Genomic DNA, 8,210 nt, shown 5'->3' with positions numbered 1-8,210 from the left:
TACCATCTTCTGGAGTCCGTTTAAGCTCACGCCTACTGCTTCAGTGACTCCATCCAGCCACCTCCTTCTCTGTCGTCCCCTTCTTCTATTGCCCTCAACCTTTCCCAGCATTAGGCTCTTCTCCAGTGAGTCCTTCCTTCTCATTAGGTGGCCAAAGGGTTTGAGTTTTAGCTTCACGATCTGGCCTTCTAAAGAGCAGTCAGTGAAAGTAGTTGTCAAAAAAAAAAGTTATCTGCTCTCTGGCATATTCTCCATCTGTGTAGTATGTAGAAATGCTACAGCCTGATTTCTATATCTGGAAATTCATCAAATTCTTAATGTTTATATGCAATCATTAAAATATTCGAAGAATTTTGAAACGTGTTGTGAGAAAGTAAGTTTATTGGACATTTGTTGAAAACATTTCCTAAAATGAATACTTTAAATTTTGAATTATATTTAATGGAATATGAAAATGGAGAACAGTTTAGGATTGAAGAAAAGCATTTGTGTCCGTTAACAGAATGTTTAAAGAATGGTTGAGCAGTGAACAAGAAAAAAGGGAATGTGCAAATAGAGTGATGAATAATGCAAGTTAAAAATAAATGGTGTAAAACTAGAGCAATTAAAATGAATTTGCTTATCTTGATGCACAGAATTAGAAAGCAATGGCTAGAATGTGGTCTATTTCAAGGAATGTGTTATGTACTCGAATGTAATGATGCAAGCCATTGACCCTTGCCTATTGTGGAGAAGCTAAGTAGGCATTTCCTACCAAGCCGAAGCTAGCCCTCAGGAGCTAGCTCAGGGGTCGGCAACCTGCAACAGTGAAACAGCCACTCGGAACCGGTTCCATCACAAAAAAAACCAAAAACCCTGGGAGCTGCAAAAAATGTGTGCGCATGTGCACATGCGCAAACACAAAAGAAGGAGGTTTGACTGAAGAGTGGAGCCTAAGGCGAGACATGCACCTGCCCTGCCCCCTCACTCACTTTTTGTTTGCAAAAGCTTCTCTCTCACTCTCATCCACTCACATTTTGCTCTAAATAGCCTCTTTCACACTCTCATTCACTCACACTTCGCTTGAAAATGCTTCTCTCTCTCTCATTCACTTGAAAGGCCAGCCGTGGCACTTCCATGGGGACGCTTAGCAGTGAAGGGGACGATTGAAACTGCTCCTGGTAGTGCTGCTACTGCTAACTTTTCCACTTGCTGCTTGGTTCCGATGAAACCAGAGAACCCCCGGATGCTACTGCCGGGGGTGGAGGAGGCTGCCCGGGTTCAGCCGTAGCGGAAGCCGACAGTAGCGGTGGAGGCGGTGGCAAGAGAGACGCTGGAGGTCCGCAGCATCTCTGTCAGCCTCCACCTCCCCCGCAGAAACAAATTCCCATGCTGGGTGGGGAGGGAGTCGGGCAAGATGGCAGCAGCCCTTTTTCCACCTGCTGCACCTTCCTCGGACTCCCCTCCTCCGACCACGCTGCTGCCGCCTCGCCCAACTCCCTCCCCACCCCACTGGGTGAAACAGTGGAGGAGGGCAGCCCCATGGTGGCTGAGCACCCCCCATGCCCCTATTAAATGCTCTTCTCCCTCCCTCCCTGAGCCCAGGAACGTTCCCCCTTCCCCACTACTCTGAGCGCCGTTGCAAAGCTTCGGTGCAATTGCAAGGGGGGAAAGCAAGGGGACTGTGAGAGTGTCAATGTGAAAACCCTGCGCGGTGCCAGGCTTGTTTTTTTTTTTAATGTGGCATTAAAGGGGGGGTGAAGTGTGGTGGGTTAACACACAACAAGACGATGCCAGGCAGTGAATTCAGCTCTTTATTTGTAGAGAAGAACCAGCAACAGAATGGGCTGCCTGTACCCTTTATATACTCTGGCTGCTGAGCTGACAGCCAATCAATTTAACCAGGCTTTCCCGCCGAAAGCTGAGCCACGCCTTGTGGCAGTTATGTACAACCCCTTCTAGCTGTCATCTTTTTAGTGAATACCATGCTTTCTAGTTAAGTGGGTGGAGCTTTCATAGTTTATTGCAGGACTTCCTGCCTTTGTCTCTGTATTATCTCTCTGGATGAGGAGAGGAATGTAAATGCTGAATACACTAACACACTTCTTAATTCTTAAACTAGATATAAAATGGAGCAGCTGAATATATACTGGTCCAACACATGAATAAAAGAGTAAAAGAACAGAGCAGAAGAAGCCATGGCTTGGGAAAACTATTGTATTTAACTTCATTTCTCCTTTTATACCCAATAAATATGGCTGGGGATATCACGCTCCTTTTCAATATGTAACTTTGCACAGGATGGAAAGTTCATCATTCTTTTACCTAATGAGATGGGTCCAAATTACAATCTTGCATTCTGGATGGACCTTTGCTGTTACCATGAGTTATTGACATTGGATGCATGTGAATAAAGTAATTTGTTTATTCCCATTTCATTTGAGTTTATACTGGCTGTTTCAAGTGGGATCAGAAATCACATTTCTACTTGAGATGGAACAATTCATTTAGGAAGCCAGTTGTTTAATTTATTGGTCAGTCACTGCAATAAATATATCTATCTAGAATGCAATACCAAAAAGTTACTTTAAAAGTATTATAGAGTTAACAACAAATAGGTAATGAATAAATATAGATTGAATATAAAAGTGTGTGGCCAGTAAACAAAAGTACTGGAAGGTGCTTTGTTCAGAAAGAATAAAGATCACACTACAAAACAAATATATGGAGGAAGAGTGAATAGATTGAGAAGAAGAGCAGGAAAGTTGGCAAGGTATAGCAGAGCTGGCCAACCCCATTTGGGCTTCCAAGTAAGGAGAATCAGAGCTGGTCAATATTTTTATGAGTGGCCACTGATAAATACCAGAGCTGTAAAGGGGGGAAAAAAGCACGGACGAAGGCAGTTGAGGACGTAAACATTTCATATATATGTCAGGAAAGATACAAAGATAGCTTTATAAATTCAATCAGGAACTGTATATAGTTTCAAGCCATTGTAAAATACCATTTTACTTGCTTCATCACTTGCTTATTCAGCATTTTCTGCCTAAAAATCCTACCCAGATGCATCACTCAGTGTGGAGATGCACTATTATAATTGTTCTATATAGAGAGAACTTTGTGAGATTCTGCAAAACAAAATTTTGAATGCATTCATATTTTTTGCCAAACATCCTTGAACATATATAATATTTTACTGGATTACTGATATCCAAGTGCAGCATCATTGTCATTTAACACTACAATATATGAGCTGCATAGGGGCACGATGGTTCAGTGGTTAAAGACACTGAGCTTTTCACCTGGAAAACTGGCACCCCAGGTTAGAAACCCCAGCACTGCATGATAGGGTAAACTCCCATTACTTGCCCCAGCTGCTGCCAACCTAGATGTTCAAAAGCAAGCAAATGCAAGTAGATAAATAGGTACCACTTTGGTGGGAAGGTTACAGTAGTCCATGCACTTTGGCATATAGTCATGCTGGCCACAAGACCATGGACGTGTCTTTGGATGAAGCTAGCTCCCTCTGCTAAGAAATGGAGATGAGCACCATCCGCTACAGTCAGACTCAACTGGACAGGATAAATTTACCTTTATATGAGTTTCAGAAATCCAACTAAGCATTAGACAGTTGTAAAGACTTTTCTGTCTCTTTGCCATCTTCTCTTTTTCATTACATCAGCCAGTCTACACATTCACCTTAGAGTACCCCATTGAACTGCATTGGCTTTTATTCAAAGAAGAAATATATTGAATTTGCAGACTGAAATTGCTTTCAGATATTTCATATGGAACAAGTCCACAACCTGAGTCTGCAGCCTGGTAGTGGACACCAGCGTATTGGAACTAGGCCCCGCAGGTGGCGGGTATTCTTACAAAACTGCATTTGTGCAAGCGGCAAGTGTGCACAAAAATATACTTCTCCGCCACCGCTGGTCGGCAGAGCTGGAAAGGTGGAGGACTGCTGATACAGAATATATCATACTCCCTCAAGATACATGTCGCCACATGCTGAGTTTTGTTGTTTTGTTTTTCTCTAAAAATATTCACTGTCCAGTTAAAGATAAGAAAAACTTTTGTGAATTAGCTGCATTTTAATAACATATAAATATAACTTGTAGTATTTAAAATTCTTAGCCACACATTTCTTAATTGAAAAAAACCTGATACTGTTGTATATGGACAGAATTGGAACGGCTTGCCTTCAGAAATTGTGGGTATTCCATCACTGCAGGCCTTTTAAAAGAGAATGGACAGCCACTTGTCTGGAATTTTATAGAGTCTCCTGCTTGAGCAGGGGGTTGTACTAGAAGACCTCCCTTCCAACTCTGCTTTCCATTAATTATTAAATCCTGTCATATAACAGCCATAGTTTAGCCTTAAATAAATTTAATGGATTCTCCTATAGAAAATTTCTTTATTGCTTAAAATAGTAATTTTAATATAGAAACATGCTAAAGAAATATATAAATCTTATGCTAATGTTATCTTGTCCCATAAATTCAACAGAATTTTAATAATTATTTAAATCAATTTTTATTTCAGAAGGAAAGTAGAATACATTTACATCCATAAAATGTTTCCTTAGTATAATTTTTATTAAAATAATAGAAACAATAACAATATTACATTATTAACAATCTGAAAAATTCAACAAGCAAAATCCCACATTTTATGAAAGTTCATACACGTTAAAAGGTATAAGAATCTTACTCCAATGAACTGAATAACCTGATAAATTAGCAAATAAAAAACTTTTTGGTATATGCAGATAATTTTCAAACATTATTGACGTATAATAACACTTCACAGTAATTACTGTTAGAATGTTTTCCAAGCCAATAGTTAAGGCAATATCTCCTGTGGGAAGTCAGCCCCCCAGAGAAGGAAATATTAAAAGGGCAGAAAAATATATTTCCTCAAAAGACCTTAAAGAGGCAGAAAAGCATGCCCAGTTGTCTTAATAGCCCCAAGTCTCCCTCCCACAAGCAGAAACCAGCTCTGTACAAATGCAGATGTAAATAATCCAGGAAAGTTGGAAGCCCCCAGCTAGAAGATTAAGAAGACAAAGACACCTAAAATCTATATATCCCACCCAAACTCTGAGACAGGACATAATAGGATTAACCCACAGATGCCAAAGGGCACACCCAGACTCAGGTCAGAATACATGACACAGGAAATACATGTGCTTGCTCTTCTTTTTTCTTCCAGATTCCTGTTTGTCTCTCCTCTTCAATAAACTGCAACCTTCTTTCTAAAGCAGTCACCATGTTGTTTATCCCTGGCTTGGACTGAACCATGATGTTCCTTCAACTCAAGAGAGATAGCACAAACCATAATTACACAAAAATGACCTTTTGAGGAACTTAAGAACATAACACAGACCCCAAAATATTTTGTTTTTCATAATGGTGAACCAGTTTCTATTACTACAGTACTCATAGGCAGGAAACACCATAGTCTCTCTGTCATTGTTCCCCTACAAGTGTATGGAATTATGCTGCTCCTACTCTGAGGAGACATAGTTTTTAAGATTAATAGCCCTTGATAGATTTGAGCTCCATAAATTTAAGGCCATCTTTTAAAACAATCCAAATCAATAGCCATATCGCTATATTTTTTGTAATGAAGTCCACAGGTTAATTATATCCTATGTGAAGAACAGCTTCTTTCCATCTACACAAATTCTCCTTTCATTTACCTTCACTGAATGGTCTTAGTATTTTGAGTAAGGGAGAAAAACATCTTGTCTATTTTCCCAGACTATGTATTATTTTAAACAATTCATGCCCATTGTCATCAATTTTTCAAGTTAAAGAACCTTAAGCATCGTGGTATTTTCTTGCAGGGAAAATAGCCAAGCATTCTGTTGTGTATGTAGAAATGCCAGGCTAGTATAGCCACCACAACACCAGATGGCATTGGTTGGGCATCCTGATTGCTCAGCCTATCCGGTGGGAAATATACAGTACCAGGTTGGGTGTTATCTGGCCGGCGGGAAAATAGAGCAACCGGCTTGGCTGGAGTCATGGCATCAGTAGGCTATAAGAGGACACTGGGGGGTTTTGGGACTCAGTTCCATCTTGTAATCAATAAAGGTACCTTGCACTATGTTGACTCGTTCCTGTGTCCATGCGGTCGCCCACGCTACAACAGTGGTGACGAGGATGGGATCTCGTGAAGCACAGTAAGTCAGGACTCCGGAAAAGCTGGACAGCATCTGCTGCATAGAGCAGAGAAACTGCAGTGAAATTTAAAAAGCCGTCAAACAAAGGCAGAAGAATGACAAAGTTCGGCAGCGTGAGGGAATTTGATGTCCGGCATCCAGAAGAATGGGAAGATCATGTGGGGCAAGTAGAAGGATACTTGTTAGTCAACAGCATTAGGACCGCAAGAAAGCGGCAGCATTATTGTCCCTCAGCAGACCGGCGGTTTACAAGGTAGCTGTGGGACTGTACCACCCTGACGCGGTCGCCTCGGTTTTGTACGCAGAATTAAACAAAAGACTGAGCCAACACTTTATGCCTAGACGATCCGAGCTCTATTGGAGAAGGAAATTCGAGCATAGGAATCAGTTACCGGGTGAATCCTTTACAGACTTTGTGGCAGCAGTACAAGAAGCCGCATGCCGATGCAAGTTTGTCGACCTGGACGAGAGGATCCGGGACAGAGTGGTCTTAGGGTTAAGGGACGAACGATTACAAAATAAGGTGATCGCGAAGCCCACCGGGAACCTTCAAGAGGTCCTGGATGATTTAATGACACACGAGACCACCAATCTACGAGATTCCCCCCATCATAGCAATGGCGTGAGTGGCTCTATTCACCAAGAAAGCCTTGTGGATGGCGGAGTGGGAGACATTGAATTCGAAACTGAGATAGACGAAATAACCCAAAGATTCGAGAGGACACCAATCCGAAATGACCACCACGACACCGCAGGAAGGCAAAGGAGGCCAACAACAACAACCAGATCACAGAAGGACACAAACAACGGTCGCAGAGATGTGGAGCAGAAATGCAGCAGCTGCAGGGAAACCACTCAAGAGCATCGTGCAGGTTCCGCAGTGCAAAGTGTCACGCCTGTGGCAAGATGGGTCACATCCAGGCCATCTGCAGAAGCCGGGTCCAGGACAGCCTCCACGACTTAGAAGCGTGGGCACCAGGTACCAAACCCTTTACGTGTCATGGCACAGAGCTCCTTCGGCCCCAGGTACTAACCACTAACCGGGGAAGGGGGGTAGTATCCATGGGCCGCTCTACCATAAATCAGATGCTAGGCCCTAAAATTAGAATTGAGGTCCTGTTGCAGGGAATTCCCTGCAAGATGGAGATCGATTCGGGGGCTTCTGTATCAATAGTTTCATGGGAAACATTGTCCGCCATTGTGGAAAAGAGCGGCCGCCGGATTCACCTCAAACCCACTCCAATTCAGTTAACAGATTTCCAACGGGCCCCGATTAAATTAAAAGGCAAGGCCACTATAGAAGTATGTTTTAAGGGATTTAAAGGCTTGTTGGAACTACTGGTAACTGAGGGCAGGAGAGCTAGTCTGGTGGGGCTTAACTGGTTCGGGACATTAGGGATCTGGTTAGGGGGATTTAATTCAATTCAGCCCAAGAACCTCGAATACGTTTGCAAAAAATTTGCAGACGTATTCGATGGGACATTGGGCAAGTTCAAGGGGTCCCCCATTAAATTTAATTTAAACCCAGAGATCCTTCCCATCAGAATTAAGGCCAGGAGAGTTCCATTCGCTCTCAAGCACACGATTGAGAGCGAAGTGGAAAAGTTAGTAGGCCAGAGAGTGTTAGAACCAGTGGAAGGAGGGCCCTGGGAAACCCCCATCGTCACCCCCTTCAAACCCAACGGGGAAATTAGAATTTGCGTGGATTATAAAGCGACCCTGAACAGGGCTTTAAATCCGCATGCTTACCCGGTTCCAACGGTGAAGCATGTCCTCTCAGCTATCCAGTCGGGCGCCATCTTTGCTAAATTAGATTTAGCACAGGCATATCAGCAGTTAACTATAACCAAAGAGACTGTGGATGCACAAACCACTGTAACCCACAAGGGGGCGTTCAGAGTCAACAGACTGCAGTTTGGCATCTCAGCAGCCCCAGGTATCTTCCAAGAGGTGATGGAAAGAACTTTAAAAGGTATTCCTGGGGTTTGTCCCTATTTTGATGATGTATTAATTGCTGGAGAGGATGAGGGAATATTGGCTA

This window comes from Vipera ursinii, assembly GCF_947247035.1.
Source record: "Vipera ursinii genome assembly, chromosome: 6".
NCBI classification, from domain to species: Eukaryota; Metazoa; Chordata; class Lepidosauria; order Squamata; family Viperidae; genus Vipera; species Vipera ursinii.
Note: the sequence above shows the minus strand (reverse complement) of the source record.